The following is a 21,291-nucleotide window of genomic DNA, read 5'->3' on the forward strand; positions in this document are numbered from 1 at the left end:
GCATCAGATGACCAAAGCTGTTGTGTGCTCCCGTTGTTCCCCAAGGCAGTTATTAATAGAACACCATAATAATACGGGATATTTATAAAACACCTCCGTGCCTGAGAACCCAGAGCGATCTGCAAACCTATGCAGGTCTGTTTGTCAGCCCTGAGACACTCTGGTGATCCCCACAAAGGGAAAATGAATGCTACATCCCATTGAATGATATGAGAAATGCATGGGCTGGAGGGGCCACTGAAAAAGTCCGGTGCAAGACATGAGTATCAGCACTGTGGTCCTGCAAGGGTGCAGGGGCAGGGACACCCCAGCCTCAGCCTCCTCCCTGCCAGCAGATTGAAACAGAGGAAGAGTGAGGGTCATAAATGCTCTTCCCCTGGTCCCAGCTGCAGCCTGATACTTGGGGAAAGAGAACTGCCACTAAAGAAATCAAAGCTGGCATGGCCTGTGGCAGCCCAACCACACCCAGGCTCCTGAGGACAGCCCGCAGGACCAGGGTGCAGCTGGTGAGGGAGGCTACAATAGTGCCACTGCCTGTCATGCAAGGTTAGGTTAGAAGAACCGTTCCATTTGCTGCCCTCCTGTGATATCTGGACCACAGGGACTAGGACCAAGCTCTGGGACAGGCTGAGGAGTTTCCCACTTGTAGCAAGCTCTGCAAATCTGCCAGGCCCTGTATAGAAGAGGCATCAAACCCACACACTCTTGCTTAGCTTTAGAGATGGAAAAAGTAAAATGAGGCACAGGATGCAGTTAGAACAAAGCCAGCCCCTCTGTGCTTTATGGGCTGGGGCCAGGCACAGTGCCTGGGAGCTACAAGGTATGTGTCCAGGCACCAGATGCAGTGGAGACCAGTGGAGACTGGATGGAGAGGCATACTGATAGCCTTGCTGTCAGGCTGTTCCACCAGGATCATAAAACCAAACAAATCCAGTCCTCCCCCCCAGCCTTGCTTGAGGAATTAGAGAAATGAGGCCATTTATGTCTTCACATGGACGACTGAGCCTGGCAATGACCTTTGGTCACTTCGGAGCGGGGCTGGATTTGAAATGTGAACCAGAGACCAGGAGGTGAAAACCTCCATATCCCATTACAAATCTCTGGGGATGCCCAAGGCTTGTCAAGTCACAGTGCTTTGCTGCTTATTTATTACTATTTGTCTATGATTGTAGCCATCACCAGGGCTTGCATTACTGATGGAGCAGTGGTCAGCTGCCAAGTGGCCTCTGGGGCCTAGCTATTGCCCAGCAAGGTGGGAGGCTCAGACCCCGGGGCTGGGGTGGCTGCAGTGTTGGTCCTTGCTGCTGGGAAAACACATTGGTCCTTCCCTGGCAGCAAGCAGAACCTTGTCACTGGTGGGAGACATGGTCCCCAGGCTGGTGACAGCTGTGAGGAGACAAATTTATCCTTCAAGATAATGAATTATAAAGCCCCACACAGTAAGGGATCCAGGTGAAATATCCCTGACCTGTATTATAGTGAAATTATTTCTACATATTGTATATGTAATACTGCACACTGGCTTATTCACAACCAGACAGCACTTGCTGTTGGATTATTAACGCTCTAAGGTAGGAAAATCCTCTGTCTGGTTTGAGTGTGTCCTCTGAAGTAACTGCAGAAGACTTACATTTTATCAGCAAGTGACTTAAGTTTTCCTTCAGAGACCTCTAACCCATCAGGTTACTGCGGCTTCATGAGAAAAGCATGTTTGAGACAGCATGCACTTAAAAAAAAAAAATCATACCTCTCTATAAACAGAAACTCCCTTTCATCCCTTTAAGCCTGCTTTGCCCCACTCCTCCCCACTTAGAATCATCTTATTTCTACTGTCTAAGAGGTATCAGATCATTTTACAGAACAGGGGTGAAGGCAAGACCCTGGGTGGTCAGGGACAGTCTCCCCAGAGTGGCTTTGTTGGATCTGCCCTCCAGACAGAGGGGCAGGTTCCCACTGCTGAACGATGGGGTTTGCAAGATGTTTTATAGAAGTAGTTTTAGCACCCCTGTGTGGCATCACTCTGCTATGTGAGAGCTGAGCAGTGAAAGGAAAATCTGCCTGAAGCTTCTGGGAGTCAGCAGCAGCCAGTCTGCTGATGGAAATGTGAGTCTGCCGGCAGGCCGGGCCCACAACAAAGTGTGTCCTCTGAAGTAACTGCAGAAGACTTACATTTTATCAGCAAGTGACTTAAGTTTTCCTTCAGAGACCTCTAACCCATCAGGTTACTGCGGCTTCATGAGAAAAGCATGTTTGAGACAGCATGCACTTAAAAAAAAAAAATCATACCTCTCTATAAACAGAAAACTCCCTTTCATCCCTTTAAGCCTGCTTTGCCCCACTCCTCCCCACTTAGAATCATCTTATTTCTACTGTCTAAGAGGTATCAGATCATTTTACAGAACAGGGGTGAAGGCAAGACCCTGGGTGGTCAGGGACAGTCTCCCCAGAGTGGCTTTGTTGGATCTGCCCTCCAGACAGAGGGGCAGGTTCCCACTGCTGAACGATGGGGTTTGCAAGATGTTTTATAGAAGTAGTTTTAGCACCCCTGTGTGGCATCACTCTGCTATGTGAGAGCTGAGCAGTGAAAGGAAAATCTGCCTGAAGCTTCTGGGAGTCAGCAGCAGCCAGTCTGCTGATGGAAATGTGAGTCTGCTGGCAGGCCGAGCCCAAACGATTTCCCCATTAACAGCTCAGCCCCCGGGGAAAGTCACAAACTCACCTCATGGTGGGCACAAACATCACAGGCTCTCTGAAGCAGTTTCTTAGAGGCACAGCAAGTCTCTTCAAACAGGAGAGAAAAGCTGTGTAGAGAGCATGAGAGAGAAACTCACATAGATTGGTGTGCCCTGCTGTGACATTAGATGCTTCACAGTGGAAATTATGATAATTAAATTGCTGACAATGTGGGACAGCTGATGAAGGTTGCTGAAATAGTCAAGGGTCAGTGCATTGACATTGATGCCGGGACTCTGCATGTTATACAAGATGGGTCATTTCCCATGGCTATTTAGGAGAGAAAGGTGAGAAAGTACTTAAGTGCAAGTTTGCTGAGTATCTAAAGGTTTGCTGTCTGAAGTTATCCAGACCACTGGTCAGTGATGGGAAGAGAGAACAAGATTGGTAAACAAGAGTAATAAATCAGAGCAATACTAGTCTTGACCTCTTGACTGGTTTCTTTGTTTCACTAGGCACTATCTGCATTAAATGGGAACCCCTATACACCTCTGCAGATGTGATGCAGGCTGCCAAAATGCTGGTACTCTCTGGAAAATACCATCCAAAGTCTCACTGACTCTCAGTGGGATTTATGCCGTTTAAGTGAATTCTGGAAACATCAGCCAAGAAGTGTGCATTTCTTCAGGGCCCAGCTGAAGTGCATTACCTCCAGGAGAAGGTAGGAGTGTGAAAGGCAGCTTCAGCAGCTCAGCTGATAGGAAGTGACTTGTGTGTTAATGGTTCCAGTTCCATTTCTATTCTCAACCTTTTACTACTTGGAAGCTCCTTTTCTCATAAAGCTGTCCTGTTAGATGATGCAGCACATCTTGTTACCAGTCCCATCACTTGTGAGCAGCTCTCCCAAGACCCTGCTGCAGACAGAAAGAACCTGTGGTGTTGCTGCTCAACTGAACAAATTTTGAGGGTTCTTCAAGATTAAAACTACAGAAAGAGAAATACAGGAGAGTAAGAAACTGCATCACAGGTTTAGTGCTGAATAATGGAAATTCCCAAGTATGGGGCTTGCAAGTGGCTCTTCAAGCATGAAGTTAATCCAATAAAGTGAATTGTCCAGTGCAATCTCTCTAGTACAGCAACCAGTATATGGAATAGGATTAACTTTGGGCTCAAAGTGAGTAAATGCAGCTTTTGTATCTGATGCTGAATTGTTCTGCCTCAGTGCACTATCAGAATCTGAATTTCTTATTTTCTATCTGCTTTCTTTAGCAGAAGCGTATTGTTGCCAACCTGAAATGAAAACCTTAGTGAACACACAAGAGAAACTTTTAGTTTCTTTGAAACACAAATTAGTAAAATATAAATAATAATTATGCTGGTTATAATCCTAAAACTTAGACTGGCTTCTAGTTAAAAATACGTATCTATTCCAAGCATTTGTTTTTGTTACTTGTGTCAGGAGTAGAGTCCAAAATACCTAGAACTATACAACAGCTTTGGGAATATCACATTTTCAGCCCAGTGGCTGTGTTGTGCTGCAGTGATTTTAGACTTGAAAACATGGACAAAGAACAAAGTAGAAAAAAAATATTCAATGTACTATTTATTTGAATCAAAGTATGCAGCTGTTTCAAAATAATCCACAGAAACTCTGCTTTTCTTGGTGCTGCTGTGCAGAGAGCACTTCCATTTCAATGCCAGGTTTTGCGTATTTCCACCTTCCATCATGCTCTGACAAACCTACAAGAGTTTTGTCTGGTCCTAGGTGAAGCACTGTGCTGTGCCAGAAGAGGCAAGCAGCCCTTAGGGCAAGTGCAGGCAGGAAAACAGCTCAGCTTTTAGTGCAGCACTCTCATTGGGCACAGAGGGAGATTGTGGTTCAGGACAGCTGATCTGTATGCTTACTCCATGCCCAAAGGCTTGTACAAACCTCCCCTCCGGCCTGACAACTTTGGAGTCCTTTACTGAAAATCTGCTTCTTTGAAAAATCTTTTCTCCAAGGCCCACGGTTGCCACAGAGTGCCTCCAGGTCCCTGCTCAGTTTGTGGAGCAAGTGGGGCTTTAGCAGGTGGCCAAAGTGATGCTATCAAGTCCAAGTGTCAGATTCCTGGGGTAACAGCCTGCCCTGGTGAGGGAGGCAGGCTGGGCTGGGTGCTGCTCTCACTGAGAGAGGGCTTTTGGCTTAGCAAGTTTGTCAGGCATCTGACAGGTATTCACAGTGTCTGCGGGGGGCTGATCCAGACAAATTTGATCTTGAGCACGTAAAGAGTGAGAGCATCAGGGAAGGGCTTGTTTTTTACTGCCATATCCAGTAAGAAAATCTTAGAATTTTGGGGGGGCAGAAATCCAGGGGATGAATATCCAAGCAAAAGCAATGGTGCTGTGACTGAAGAGAATAAAAATTTGAAGGAGTAATTTGGGGCCCAAACTGAGGATTCTCATGTCAGTTTTGCAGGGGATAGCACCACCCCAGGATAGGTCTCACTGTAGACCCCACAGTGTTTCCCCCTACAAGTCTCTCCCTGCAGACGATGGGAGAATACATACAATCTGTGGCAATGACAGTGTTTTTCTGAAAGTATTGGTTTAAATTCTTCTGCCTTGAATTATAAGAGCACCTTTGGACACAGGACTCTTAATCTCATGTGCCTGCTCTTCTTCCAACAGGCAAGTGAGGTAACCCAGCGAGGGTGGGCTGACATGGAGCATATCAGGAGCTCTCCGCAAACAGAAACATCAGATGCCACCTCAAGGCCAAATTTAAGTGTGGGTAATTACATTTCCCCATTTAAACTGCTGGCTGGTCTCAGTGGATAAAATGTTCCCTTCCTAGCTGGAAGTGTTGCCATGTCCTGGGAAACAGCTGCTGTGACAAAGTTAGGGGGCAGCTGCTTTTCAGAGAGGACTGACGTGTTGGTGGCACAGGGCCTCCTGAGCCCAGGTACCCAGAGGCAGTGCTGCTAAGGGCTTCCTGCACACTGGGAGCTCCAAGAGCTCCTCTAGGCTTTGGTATAGCTTGAACCAGTGCCCAGCTGGGGAGGGAGTGCTGGGATAGAAAAGGGCTCAAAACCAAATGCAAGTGGGATTAATGAGGCTGGGTAAGGGGGCAACATTGCCCAAAGCACTGCCTGCAGTGGGACAAGGACAGAGGCCTCTGCCCCTCTGGATGCCTGTGCTCCTTGCCTAGCACACTGCTCCAACTACATGAGTTGGAAATGGCTGAGTTTGCAAATGAGACCAAGTCCAATGACATCTGAGGCAAAGACAAGCTAAGTCAATGACCCAACTTAGTGAAAGCTGGTGAAATACAGACTTTTCCCTTTTCCTTCCCTGCAGCCGTGGTGAAGAGCTGATACTCTCAAGTAGGTCTTTATAAATGATCAAAGCATCTGTGTGGCTTTCAGGGGGTTGAGCTTCTACTCACAACCCAAGGTCCAGTTTAATAATGTAGCTTGTTAAATAAACAAGTGGCTACACAGAGCCCCAGCACTGTGACGATGGAGAAGATCCGGTGTTCTCTTCCCACTCCAGCGCCAGCTGTTGATGGACATCTGTCTGTAAAACATTGGGCCTTTTATTGTTTTTAATGCAAGAACTGCCTTTTCCTGGAGACCACCACTGAATACTGCTTTGCTAGAAAGGCTCCTTCACAATCCAAACAGAGAGCAAGTGAGCATAGAGGATCCATTACCCAAAAACTCAACAAAATCTTCCTCACCCATGAAAAGTGTATGCACAATGGAGGACAATCTTGGGGATGGGGTTTGGAGGAGGGGGGAGCTGTTCCTGGAGGGCAGTGTTCTGGGACCCACCAGAGGAAAATGCTTCCATTTTTCTATCCGATAACTCTACTGCCTGGCTAAGAAAAATAATCCCTTATTAAAGATAACAGGAATCTGGCTTCTATAAAGCATTCATAGAGATTGATGTGCTTCCAGTTTTCAGAGTTCCCGTACCTTCAGAGGGACTAAAAGCCGCAATATAGGCATGATGGTGGACTCCTGCAGACACAGTATGGTTTCATTTTTTTGCTTGTAAATTTGAATTGCAGGCTTAAATCTGATTGCAGCCACCAAAGAGTTGTCGAGGTCTTAACCTGCCTGAAGAGATGATCCATTCAGCCTTGCATGTACTGAAGAGTCAAGGAGTGCATGTGTGTAACAACCTCTTTTTACCAAAGGCATGAAGACATGCTGTCTTAATTCTCATCCTTTTATTAGACCAGAGATTTCTTTTACTAAAAAAATATGGAAAATGTAAATGTCAGTAATATATTCCTTTAACTGAGCCAAATTCCACATTCTCTTACACTCTCAGATACCTTCACCAGTACAGCTTTTGCTGTGCAGAAGCAGAGCAGGCTCTTAGGACAAGAAAGCTTGGCAGAGCCACGGCTACAGCCCCTGAGGAGGGCTGCTCCAGAGTTCCTCGCTGTGGAACAGAGGCAGCCAGAGGGTTACAAAAGCCTTGTGCTGTCACAGGTCACCTAGAGTCACCTCAACACTGGCACAAGTCCCCCACATCTGTTTAGTGTGGGAAGAGGTGATCTCAGCCTGACAGGTAAAATTGGGAGTTCTTACAGATCAGTCCTGGAGGAGACATCGGTGGTGAGATAGATGCTAATTGCTAATGAGAAATGGTCCATCGGAACTGGCAATGGCCCCAGCTCTGAGGTGGTAAATAACTCTAGTGCTTTTTTGGCAGTAAAGCAAAAATCTGTTTTTGTGCAATGGTCAGCAGAGGAGAACTCAACCGGAGCAACCTGGGGTATGCAGGGGGGCTCTCAGGGAGAAGGTTAATTCAGGGTTGTTTTACTGCCTCACAGGATTTGAGATCCATTTTTGTGCCCGGAAGAGGTTTACTTCAGTGTAGGAAAGTTCCACCCGTCTCAGAATAGCTTTGGTTTTCCGAAAACAACTCAATGTCATCAAAGCTGATTTCACCCTTTACCTCTTCGTGGGTGGAATTGCAGCTGAGTGACATTCTCATGTTATGCAGGGACAAGCGCAGCAGAAATTCCTCCAACTGAAGGGCACTAAATTGCAGGGTCACCATGTCAGTGTTGTTAGGAGATCCCCGTTTGGCTCCTACCAAAAGCCAGCTTGAGAAGAGCCTTGACCCACGTGGTTCTTTCCCTGGACTCAGCTCTCCTACCCCTAAGCTCCCTGTGCAATGGCAGGACCATGAAGCACAGAGCCCAAATGTCCATCCCCTGGCTCCTTTCATTCCTGTTTTTCACAGATGAAAAGTGTGATTTCCTCCTAGTAACACCCAGGAGCTGGCAAGTTTCAGCCTGGAGTGATTTTATTTTTTTCCCTAAAGAGCCTTGATAAAAATAACCTCAAGGAAAGAAAAATCAAGCACTAAAACCACTGAAGCCCTGAAGCAACCTTCACTCACAGGAGCACTAGGACCGACAATACCATAATAAAGATCTGAGGTATCACTAAGAAAAATAGGAAGCAGCTAAAGGAAAAAAAAAGGTCACCACAAGCTCTCTGTAAACACCCTTGCTTTGCACATATCTCAGCCTTGCTGGTTTGATTGCTAGCAGGCCAGAGTGTGACGCTGCGTTTTCAGTGCTACAGGTATTTATTTTACACTCTGGCTTGGAGTCTGAGCCTCCTAATGTAAAAACAATCAGAAGACTGAAGTGTAAATTCTCCCTGCTGATTTATTTACTGTTGTGTTTTTATAGCACCACATGGCTCTAAGTTTGCACTGCGCCCATTCAACCAAAACCCATGTCATACACTTCCAGAGAAATGAATGACTTTATAAATTCTCTACAATAATAATCCCACATAGAGGAATGCATGCAGAGAACACCCAGACGGGACTGGAATGTTTTAAGAATATAATATTGTGCTTTTTTGGTCAAGGAAACACATTTCTCTCAGGGATATGTGGTGTGGCCCAGGCTCCAGCCCTGTCTGCCTACCACCTGTAATGAGCCCTTTGGGAGATTTTAGTTCAGGCCACCCAAACTGTGAGCTGGGCAAAGAGGCATCAGCACTACGAAGTTAACAGCCTTAATGAAGCCCGGCCCAGAGGAGACTCAAAACATCCACAGTGGGGAAAAAAAAAGGAAAGAAAGAAAAGAAAAGGCTTTGATAGGAAAAACATCTGATCCGTGTTCTCTAATCTTTGCTTTGTTAGTTAAAGCATCTTTAAAGGGCTTAATACCCCCCGGAACAGGGACCTCTTTCTCTCCCTTCAGAAACACCAATTAGAAAACCAGGAAACTGCTTCCAGAAAGGGGGACTCTTTAAAATAAAATCTGACTTTAGCTCAAGGGATCTGGTTGCCTCTTTTTCACAAGCTGTTTTTCACCACTGTGGGGCTGAGCAAGAGTTTTCTCCAGGGCAAGAAAGCAGCTCATTGTGCTGATCCTGTTGACAGAAAGCAAATGCAGTGGGGGCAAGGAGACAAAAGGGTTCCTCTTTTAAATACAGTGGAGTGGCACCCTTACAGTGTGGCAGGCAGAGGAGCAAGTGTGCTGCAGGATGGGAGGAGCGAAGCAGTGTGCTGGGGCCTGACACTTGCACAGACCCTGGGGGCCAGCACCCCAGACAGCATCTGTGAGCAGGATCAGCGCATGCCCCACAGTGGACAGTGAAGAATCACCTGCAAAGAGGTAGTGCTGATGGTGACAGATCACATTGTCTTAGCACTGCTCTATCCTCCATGGGGAGAGAAAGCCTATCTTTTCACATCCCCAGGGGTCTCAGTGTTGGGAGCACAGGGGCAGCACCCTTTCCTTTGACAGGGCTGGCACAGTCAGTGGCTGTGCAGCACAGCTGATGGCCGAGGTGCTGTTCTTTGGTGCAACACCGCATGGCCAGACAGATTTTGGTGGCAGAACTGGTAGCACTCTGGGGACCACGGGATATGCTTGTCCTTGCTCCAGGGTTTGATGGTGGGAGCAGAGACGCCACTGCAGCCTGCAGTGTCTTGACTGTAAGTATCAATAACCTGATGCTGTGATGGCTGGTGCTGCCTGGGCTAGACCTCCAATGGCTGTCCTCCCTGATGGCCACCCTCCCTCAAAGCTGTCCTGCACACCAGGCCATAATGTATCCCCATTCCTGTCACAGCTGTTACAAATGATAAACCCTCTCATCTCCACAGACCCTGTCAACCCAGAGCCTAGAAGGCAAACATCTGAATAAGCTCCTGACTCTGTTCATGAAATTCCTGGACATAGTCCATGCTAAGATCTTTTTCTCTCTAGCGGAGTATTTTCCTTTGGACCTCGGGGATGTTACAACAGCTGTTTGTAAACAGTTTACATCCAAAGTTAGCAGAAGGGTGAGCAAGGGAATCACGTATCAACTTTGTCCTCTTGAACATCTAAAAAATGTTGCAGCTACATTGGCACTGCCACTGGAGATTTAAGAAGTCATCCAGAAAGACCAGTAGCCACCAGGGAGGAGCAGGATGCAGCTCTGCAAAGTGCCTGCTTGCCAGAAGCATGTGCTGCCTCTGCTCAGGTTGAAATTCATCTCAGAGCCTATGGCCAGGTAGAGACCAGCAGAAGGAGGTTTTCTGGAGAAGGAAGGAGGCAGAGGGGTGATAGGAGCAGTCAGATCCAAGAACCTGCAGGGTGAGTAAGCATTGAGGAGACTGAGAGCAACAAGCACTTTGGAAAACCTGGCAACCCTCTACGAAGGGCTTGGGTGACTCTGGGGTGGCATAAAGCAGGGCTTCAGTCCAACCCTTGATGCCTCTCCCCACATTCCTGAACCTCTCACAATATCCAGCCTTGAATACAAGGTACCCGGGTCCCTCCTTGTTCTCCTTTCCACCACGAGTCCCTGTTCAGAGCCAGCCAAGTTTTGTTTTGAAAAGAGAAAACTTGCAAAAAATTCCCATAAAGATTCTGCACCATAATGAGAAGAAGGACAAAACCTTGTCACTACAGCACAAAGTATTTAGAAAGTTGTTTTGCTGTTCTACACAGCTTGAAATGGTCTGGCCCCTGAGACAGCTCAGTCACAACAGTGATTCCTGAAGACACATGAGCTGATGGAAAAGGGGGGCTGTATGAAACTGTGTGGCCATGACATGAGACCTCATATCTAGGACAGACAGAGCTTGTCACCCTCAGGAGGAGCTACAGGGGCCACAGTACCAGGTACAACAGGGCTGGGGGGCATCTGCAGGCCATCTATGTTGGCAAAGCTGTTTCCCTCTCTTTTTCTTCTAAGGGTGCCCATGAGGTTGCGTTACCCATCATCATTTCTGGGAATGAGAGCATTTTAAGAGACATCTTTAAAACTGTGTCCAGTAACAGACTGCCATTTGTACCTTGCCCAGAGTGCATTTGGGTAAATCAAACTGCAGTTTTTCCAAGGACAGTATTTGCTCTCTCAGGCTTTTCCCTCTGGAGTTGCCTCAGACTTCTCCCACTGTGACAGGTGGCACAATGCCTCCATGATCCTCCCTGCCAGCCCTGACTGACTGACACTGTGTCCTGCCACAGCCCAGACATCCTGACAGGTCCTAAAGTGTTTTTCTGGAAGTGATGGATTGGCATAGGCCATCAACAGAATCCAGAATTTTTATTTCCACCTTTTGCTGGCAGACTTTCAGCTGATTTTGGGAGGACTTTATTTACTTTCTTTTTCAACTAACACTTTCCCTTGGCGTTAAAAATATCGGCAATGGTGCTGACACTGGCAACAAGTTCAGAGTATTTTTTCCAGCTCCAGTGGAAAGGTGAATCATGAGTCATTGCGGAGAGCCTTACACAAAATAATTCTGGGTGTACTTGTGTGTAAAGTGTGAAAGTGCTTTGTGTGCATCTGCTGGGACTGCTGCTCACTTTCTGATGCTATTCAAGGCAGTCCAAACCAAAACACAGAAAGATGAAATAGATGACCTCTGCAGACCTCTGGCATACAATCAGCAGCAGGAACCACCCAGGATGAGGCAAGGGGCTTTGTGGATTACTGCCCTGGTGCCAGGTTAGCAGCAGGCATTTGCTGTGGAGGGTCACTACAGGGTTCCAGATGCTTCGCTAAGGATTGAACCACATGGTCCCAGGTGCAGTCCTGGATGCTGAGGCCAGGTTACGATGCAAGTGTGTGCAGAGATGCTTGTGGATGCCACACCCTGAAACATACTGACCAAAACATATGTTGCAAATAATTGCTTAGTAAGAGAGGAGAAACAGAAGGTGGAACTGGGCCCTGGGCTTTTCATAGCACTACCAGGGAGACAATGACTTTTACTTGCTGCTGACCATGTTCACCTCCTGCTTTCTTCTTTCTCAGCCAGAGACTCTGCTTTGCTTTTGCTGCCTGACCTGTCAGGCTGAAACAATACAGGACATGTTTTACAAGGTACTTCTGCAGTGGGGAGGGAGAATTTGTAATTTTATGGAGCTTGTAAACTGAGCTTGTAAAGTCCTTTAAAGCCCAAAACTTGGACATTTCATCCTACTGATGCTTAGGGATAAAGGCCAGTAAGGGCAGAGGTAAAACGGGCCAAATTCATTGCTGAGGTGACTACAGGCACTGGAGCTTACACAGAGAATGGATTTGTTGGGTTTTTTTACCAATTTTTTTTGTTTAACTAAAAGCTTTACAAAATTAGCCTCACTTGCCTCCTTTGCAGCTCTTGAGAGTCTCTCAGGGCTAGTTACATCCTCAGGTGGATACATGAGCACGAAAGACCCCAAGTCAGTGCAGCTGAGACACTGAAAGAACCCTAATGAATTGCTTTGAGTCTGCACTTCACCAAGAATGGTGACACCCAGGGAGACAACTTATACCTCTGGCACGTTTTGTTTATATGACTCAAAGGGTGGGGTGAGCAGCCCTGGACTGTGACTGGAATGTAAGGTACCTGCTGAAGCAGCCCCCAAGAAGGAATAAATAGCCATCTATTGCAAAGCACTAACCATGAATGTAATTGAAGGCAATGGATAATAATGGTGAGCATTACAGCAAGGCTTCTAATAAAGCCTGCTCTGTGTCCTGAGCCAAATGCTTTACCTGCCACTGTGGGCTCTGCAAGGTAATTATTCCATGGACAGACAGAATGATTGATGGAGATATTCATTAAACACAAACCTGACACTTTGCTCTCTAAGCTCAAATAATCCAACCAGGTTGTCTGTGAATAGGGCACCCTCCCCTCGGCACGTTTTTAATGGGGAGTTTCAAAATAAAACCAGCACTGGAGCACCAGAGCCCAGACCCAACAGGGGGATCCCGGCTCCCTTCTGAGGGCTGAAGGCAGGTGCTCAGGCCAGAGCCAGCTGTGCACACATGGACCCTAAGCAGAGAGTATTAGGCTGTGACAGCTGCAGCTGGCTCTGAATTAAGCACCAAGCATGAAGAGATTATGATAGATTTTGCTTGTATTATGAAACTGATTTTACATCATATACAAGGCAAAAAATATTTGTCTCTCAAAGGGATGGAAATCCTTTTGCAGGGCCAGAGCTGCCAACAGAGCCAAGCTCAGGGCTGCTGATACGGTGTCAGGGTAATGGAGCATCTTCTCTTCACAGTGGCTGGTCTGCAGTGTATGGCATAGGAAAAAAGTCTGTATCCAAGAGTAGCTTTAGTTTGACAGAGAAATAAACTTTTATGCTCTCTTCTTTCATACTAGTATCTCTGCAGCTATCAAAATGTCAAAGTTCCTAATAAAGGGCTTCTGTTACTGATAAGAGGCTCTACAGCTACTTGTGAATTTTTGTGAGTCTATTAAACTACATGTTTTGGGGCCAAAAGGGATATGCACTAATTTCTGAAGCAGATGATTTTTGTGTGACTAGAAATAGTGCCTAGTTCCCCTTCAGTTAACAACATAAAACAACATAAGTGTCAAAACTGAAGAAAATCATCATCGTATGATTGAAGCACCAGATTTTAACTTCAGACCTTTTAAAACCTTGGCTGAAATGTCTTAAGAAAAGGAAGTTCCAATCTTGGACACCATGAAGTCCCTGCAAAAATACTGTCAATGTCTGCTACCTTCAACAGAAACCAGATGGTTTTTCTAAATAACTGCTGGGAATTGGAAACAAGCATGTTTTGGGCAGTGACCATGCCCCAGGACAACTTCAGCAACAGCTCTCTAAGCAGGAGCAGGTTTCATCATGAGCACTTGGGAAAGGAAATTGTGGGTTTTTAGTGGTGCAAATAGGCAGGTTTGTCTAAGGACGAATGGTGTACCAGCCGCAAGTCACACAATTGGAAAAGTGAGGATAGAAAACGATGACTTAAACACAAGACACAGAGGAATATGTCAAGTAGAGGTGCCCTGATGGACCGTAAGAGGTTTATCTGAATCCTTAGAAAGTTTTAAGGGAGTTTGTCTTTCCGGATGATCCATCAAGCCACCCTGCTGAGAGAGCAAGGGCCCTGCCATAGGCAGCTGGCCCCAGTGCAGCCCTTCAACTGCTCCACATTCTTGTCCTGCCCAGGGCTCCTGCTGCTGTGATACAGCTAAGTGTGGTTGTAGAGAAGGGAGCTGCAATTCCTGCCATCAAACTACTGGAAAAAAACCCAAACAAGTAGGGTAGTAGGACTGGGAAAAAAGAGCTTATAAATTACCAGATGGGTATGGGCAGGTATTTGAAGCCTTGCTTGTTATCTGAATGATGCTGCTTGGACTGTCTCTGGACAGGACTGTGGCAACAATCTTGTAATTTGCTCCTACAATGATGTGAATGACCAGCTCTCTCTGCAGCCACCTTCATTGCCCACAGACAAAAAAAAATACTGCCTTTGCCCATGATCAGCAAATGGGGCTTCCTTCTGTCAGCCTTACACAGAGCACAGCAATCCCCAAATTTCCCAAACCGGTATGTTTTCACTTGCTCTTGACTGTCTTTCAAAGTCACTGAAACGCTTGTGGTTCCCAGGGAGTATCTCACCACTCTGAGATGGTTCCCAACTTCCGGCATGAACCAGGTGTTGGCTGTGGAGCCTGGGGAAATCTGCATGGGGAAGCAGGATGCATTGTGGCTTCAGGCTCCCCTCACAGCACTGTTTAGTCACTGGGGTTATGGGAAATAGCCTGAGCTATCCAGGAACTGACAGTGGGACCCCATCCTGTTATCATGCTCTATGATGGCCCATCAGGAAATGACATAAATACCCTTGTTACTCTCTAATTTATTTTTCACCATTGTGAAGCATCTTCTTTGTTTTGTTTCTGCTAGTGGCAGGTGACCAATGGCAGTGCCCTGGCTCCCCACATCCTGCCGGGCCAGGTCTGCCTCCGTCCCTCTGAGAATCAGGCAAAGGATGTGCATGTTTGCCAGTGTTTTTTCTTGCTGCCGCAGTGATGTTGCCTGGGTCAGGAAACCAACGTATTTGGAAAGTGGCAGGAAGGCAGGATTTTACTAAGCTGCCTGGGTAGAGTGTCCACAGCAGCATGGGCACCTTGTGTCCACTGGGATAACTGCTGTGAGACTGGGAGTTCACACAAGACTGGTTGTTGTGATCCAGAGTGGCTGCAGGTCACTGACTTCTAGCAGCTGACTCCTTCCCACTTGGAAACCTGTATCTTCCTGGAGTGACCTTTAGAACTTAACTTTTGCACTTTATATCCTGCCTATCCTGTAAGGGGAAGCTCCCTTTCTTTGTGTGTTTGGTTATAAATATTACTGCAAGTTCATTGTCCCCAAGAGTTACACACCAAACTGCTAGTGAGGGGAGAACTAGCCAGAATTCAGTGCCCAGTGAATTCAGGAAAGACATTCACCAGCTTGGTGTCATTGTCCTTCCCTGCTGTGGTTACAAGCTATTTGAGGCCAGCAATATGGATACCATGGAACCAAACAGTGTCTTGCACTGAGATGGCACCAGACTGAGACCTGGGAGAGAGGAACCTCATGGTTTTTTCTGCTGGTCCTGCTCCAGACATCCCAGTGCATAAAGAGCCAGGGAGAACTGTCACTGGGAGATTTTGTGATTTACAGTGGGGCTGTGGTAGAGTATTTCCAGCTCAGTTAACAGCTGTTTTGTTAATTCTTAATTTCTCCCATAATCTGCATATTTTTGTCCTTCCTAGGGCATGGACTGTGATATATGATGGAGAGCTTTGCCATTAACCACGTGCAAGTGAAAGTATAAACTGGTTTTATTAGTTTTCAGAGTGTCAGGTCACATAAATTAACTGGAGCGTGTGTTTAATGTGTCCTGAGCAGTGTTTCCTACCTTTTCTGGTAAGACAACATGAAGTACAGGAACTTGCTTTATCTGCATTTGCAGCAGGACCACAGACTCTCTCCTGCTACCCTTGGTGGGGCTTTTACCTACACTGTTGCACTGGGGTTTGGCTGGGCAGTAAGACAGGCACACTGAATGCAGAGATGTCCAGGTGCTGTGGGACAGGACCAAGGCACAGGGAAGGGCACTGCTGAGTGATTGTCCATGCTGGGACATACATTGGTGGGCCCATGACAGATGAAGGAAACTAAGGCAAAGTAAGATAATACAGTGAGTGTGCTGCCCACATGTGAGAAATCAGGAGCTCAATTTCTGTATTTCTTGAGTGAGAATTGAGGGACACAACTGTGAGACCAAGTAAAACTTCCTGAAATTATTTCACTGCAACCCAGCTTGTTCCTGCATCTGAAACTCAGCTGTTTAGGGCAAAGCTGTGCCATGAAAAAAATTGTGACTCAGTTCTTTGTGGGTTCCACTGCATTTGCGTTTCCTGTGGTACACGGTGAGTAACCCTCCAAGGGCTCGGGTGTTTTTGGAAAGCAAGGGTGTAACCAATCCGTTAGCTGACCCTGGCATCCCTGATTTGCATAGGATGCTTCTGCTCTGTAACCCTAGAATAATGGCAGTGATTATAAACACATGAGGGAGAGGGGTGAGGGTGGTGAAAACCATTGTAATCACACATGGAGCAAAGTGCTGACGGATGGGCTGTGGTTGCAGGATCCCGGGCTCTGGGCAGCTTGCTGAGCTCCCACATGCTATGGCAAATCCCCTGAGGTGCTTCAGCAGCTTTCCCTGCAGGAATTCAGCTGCCCCCACAAGGGTCCTCCTGACATGAAGCCATTGCAATTGGGCAACAGAGAAAATATAATATTGCCTCTATGAAATGTTGTCATCCAACTCCCAGATCAGAGCCTGTGATCCCACATGTGCAGTCTAGACAGCCTGTGTCTCAATCCTGCAGCTCAGAGCCCCTGGCTCGGCAACGCCGGGGCAGCTGGAGCACAAAGTGGTTGGATCATTTTTGTGTACTCCTGGCTCTTGAAGGATGCAGATTGGTCAGGTTCTGAAACAAACTGGAGCCACCTTTGGACTGATCTAACCCATGCCAGTTACCAAGCTCCTTGATCTAGTATAACAGGGTGGACTCATGCTCCTTCCTGACCTTAAATGTCCTCTCGATCATATTTGGATATCCAAGTTTTGCACAAAACACCTCCTATTCTTCATAGTGCCATCAGAAGAACCTCGGCATGAGAACCAGATGTGGTACCTTCTCTCCTGTTGCCCATTTACTCACACACAGACTATTAATCTGTGCAGGGGTGTGTTATAAACACTTTGATATATATGTATATCCCAGAGCTAGAGTGTTGTTCTTGGCAGCCTCTTCCATGAGCTGATGTGCAAAACTCTTTTCTTTGAAGTCTGAGACCAATTTGCTGGATCTCAGCACCTTCCATATGGACTTGTGGGGACTCTGTGAGAGAACTGGGAAATACCAGAGTAACCTGCCCTTCGCTCTGGGGAGCTGTCAGATCTTTCTCCTCCCTTGTTCCACATGAATGAAGTTTTCTGCCTTGCCCCAACGTTCCCAAAACAGCTGCAGATAAGACTCTAGTGACTTCATTGTCTTACTCTTTTGAGGAGTTTTCACCATGTTTTTCCTATTATTCCCTCATTTTGCCTTGCATTTGTCATCTGATTGCACTTGCTTAGACAAGCAAAGTGAGAGAAGGGATACATAGCTTTGAGTAAAAAGAATATGGTTTTTAGCTCTAGACTCCTTAGTACATTTAGATATTCCTCTGCTTTTCCCTTTTAGGTTAAAGCTTGCATACACAGAGATAATTGAGATTTAGGTTACAGGTGCCCAAAGCATTCTCAAGAAAAAAACAACACCAAAACCTGGATATTTCAACCAAGTCATCACTTATTTAGCATAAATTAGACCATTTATTGTCTAATCAAGTATTTTATTTCTGATGCAGTCCAGGACTTGTACATTAAGTGAGAAGCAAGAATCCTTTTTTGAGATTAAAAAATAAAGAACTGAATAGTTCATGTTGAAAGGAAGATGTTTTTCCTAACACTGGCAATTAGCAGTTGACTTTTATGCTTTGGAGCATAAGTGTTTCTAGCATCGATCTATCCATCCATCTACTTATCTCTGCCCTGACTCAATAAATGTAATTATCCTTGAGGGTTGGTGTTCTTGTTATAAAATGACCATTTTTTATCTTACAGACACTCTGGTCTCTGGTGGATCTTTCAGGAATAATTTCCATGTTCTAATTACCACAACTGAAAATTATTTCTTCTTATGTCCTACTTCCTTTTGCCAATGGAAATTACTAACCTCTTATATCCTTAAAAGGTCTCACATAGGCCCTTTGGTAAAGCCCATTGGTTTGGGAATTATTCCTGCAGTTTCCTAGCTAGCAGCACAGTGCTATTAGATATTTATCTGGTGCAGAAAATAAGAAGGGAGTGGATGCTCCTTACTGCAGTCTGAAAAGCCCTTTGAATAGTTGTTTGGCATTTGTTCCAGTGCTTAAAACATACTTTTGTTTCCAGCCCAGACCCTATTTTTCTCATAAAAACATTCCCTGACTTGTGACCCAGCTGCAGGTGCCTGGGTTTTTGTTGGCTGAGTGTTCACGTCCTGAGTTGACATCATTGACTATTTGAGGATTTTCTCCTTACCTTAAAAAGAACTTAAATTTCCAGAGTCAAAGACCCCATAAGCACGGGCTGCTGCTCAGGCTTGTTTTCTGCTGCAGAGGAGAGGGGTGCTGCAGACTGGCTATCACTGGAGAGTCATGGCTGATCCTGCTCTGGGGGGTGCTTGGGTTGAGACCATGTTGGGGAACTGGAATAATTGCCAAGTTAGTGTGAGAGAGGATCATACCATTTGTTCTTTTTCCACCCAGCTGTTTTCTGGGATCCATCAGGTGTTTGTTCCATCAGGCCTATCTCTGTCTGGCTCACACAACAATGCTCTGAGCACGTTTGCCACATCCCAAATACATGCCTCCCATTTGGGAGGCTCATATATTCATTTTCACAAAGTGATATGTCTACTGGGACTTTTCTCGAGTTTTCAGTCCATTTATGACTGAGCAAGATTGTGGTTTAAGCTAGGAAACACATCAAGCCTGTCTCAGGACTTAATTTGTATCTGTTATGGTATTAACACTCCAGGCACGAGGTGACTGCTTTGTGCCAGCTCTCCTAGTGATATTCCTGGCTGCCACTGTACCATTTTATCTCTGGAGGGCAACTTGCAGGAGTAATTTCTGTTGACTTCTCTTTGTCCTTCTACAAATCAGCCAGGAGGCACAGTCAGCAAATAACAATGCTGTTAGCACCAGGCTTTAGATGAGCTGCACGCTCTTCTGTTATGGAGAACCCAGGACCCACTCAGATGCATCTATGTTAAAAAATTAGGACTGAATTCCTGATTTGTGTCAATCTGCCCAAATTCCCTGTGAAGCCCAGACAAGAAACAATTATATGTCTAATGGCTTCATGTCAAAACTGTTCCCAAACCTGGAAACCCAATGAAGGCATTGGTTCCCTCTAGGAAGGATGTTCACACAAGAAAGTGTCAAACACAATGAAAACAAGATTACTGGACAAGGAGCTCTGTTAGCTTCTTGTTTTTCAGTGGTTATGGATTATGTGTTTAACAGATTTCTACTCTATTGTCCTGTAATTACTCTCAGTAGGGAGGCCTATTTTAACCAAATGGACCACATTTTTACTTGTTTTTCTGTAAGCAAACTATCTATGCACTGGAGAAGTTTTCACAGGCTATGAAGGAGCACTTATAGGTGCAAAGTATCAACATTTCTGTAAAATTAAATTAATTACCTGTTGGGAACAAGCATTCCTTTTTCCCTCATTTGACTGCTCTCCAGGTCTGCTCTCCAGTTCCCTTTGAAACTCGGAACTCAATCAGATTAATCAAGGCTAAAGGCATTTCTTCTTGCTATTCAAAACATTGCAGCTCCCCTTGGTCCTTATCATTGTGCTGTTCAATCACTCGCTGCCATAGAGGAATGAATGGTCTTGGCTGGGGGACAGGGACAACGCTGCGTGCTTCCTCTGGCTCAGACCTTTCCTTCCCGTTAGAGTCACTGTAGCACCTTCTATTGCTCAGAGCCCAAAAGTAAAACTTTCTCTACAGGGATGTAATGAGATGGTCAGAACCGGTGAACGTACTTGCCAAGGTGAAGGAATCTAGATCATAATTTCACTGGCCCATCTTTCCTGTCTAATATGTCTGTGCCTCATTTTTGCCCTTCTCCTGTAAGGATGACGCATGACTTCCCTACCTTTCCTTTATCCTTATATTTCAGGTGGCATCTGCTATAGCATATGGGCTGCCATCACATCCTTTCCTTTAGTTTGAAAAGAGAACAGAGCCTACTCCAGCATACAGCTCCATTTTGGCAGGAATTTGCTCAAAATACAGCTATGAAACACAGAAGGTACTGGATATCATTATCAGGAAGGAAAGAAGGGATGCAAAAGAAACATGGATCTCTGCAGGACACTGCATGAATGCAAGAAGCCACTTTAATTTAGAGCTGGGGAAAACTTTCTGTACAAAAATCAAGTAATTGTTCAGGAAATATACTCTCCCTCTTCTAATAGCAATACAGATACAACAGCTGACTACCTAGTTGCCATTTATATTTCTGAAAGCCATTTTAAAGACAGAAGAATTTCAGAAGCAGCTTGTCAGTCAATTAATTTAATCACTTAACCATAAATACGGAGAAATCACAACCAAAATGGTGGAACCCCTAGCAAAAGTCTTCCCAGCTGTTAAAACAGTTCAAGGATCTGGACAGAAATTGCTTGTCCAAGGCTGTCTGATCACAGCTTTCATGGGCATCTCTTGAAAACATGCATATGAGAAGGTTAACTGCAAAGACAGGCTGACCACTCACTTGTACCATGTCCCTAAGAAATCACACACTTCACACATACTGCAGCCTCAGTTACTGGAGCAAACCCTCTGTGGTCCTCACAGCAATTGCAAGTTATAGTTATTAGAAACAGACAGAAGCACTTAGTTCTGGAAGTTATATATTGTTACATTTCTACAGTTGGCTCTGGAGTCTTTATGTAGTTCATTCAGGAGATCACCTATATTAGACATGGAGATGACTCCCCATGTGCCCCCCATAAGTTCCCCAGCACAGAACCCCTCCTTGTAGTCTATGTGCAATTGGAGTCAGCAGAGTTTTAAATGTCTGGGACCAGGGGTTTCTCTCACTTCTCTTGGAAGATTATTAGAACCCATTAGATAAATGTGTTTTAGTTTTAGCTGTTATTTAACTTGAGCATACTCATGGTGTTAGTACAAATCCACAGCCTGGTGTATACATGGATCTGAGCTGGCCCAGCAGGA

The sequence above is a fragment of the Chaetura pelagica genome, unplaced genomic scaffold (genome assembly GCF_000747805.2).
Source record: "Chaetura pelagica isolate M959 unplaced genomic scaffold, ChaPel_1.0 scaffold45, whole genome shotgun sequence".
Lineage (NCBI taxonomy): Eukaryota > Metazoa > Chordata > Aves > Apodiformes > Apodidae > Chaetura > Chaetura pelagica.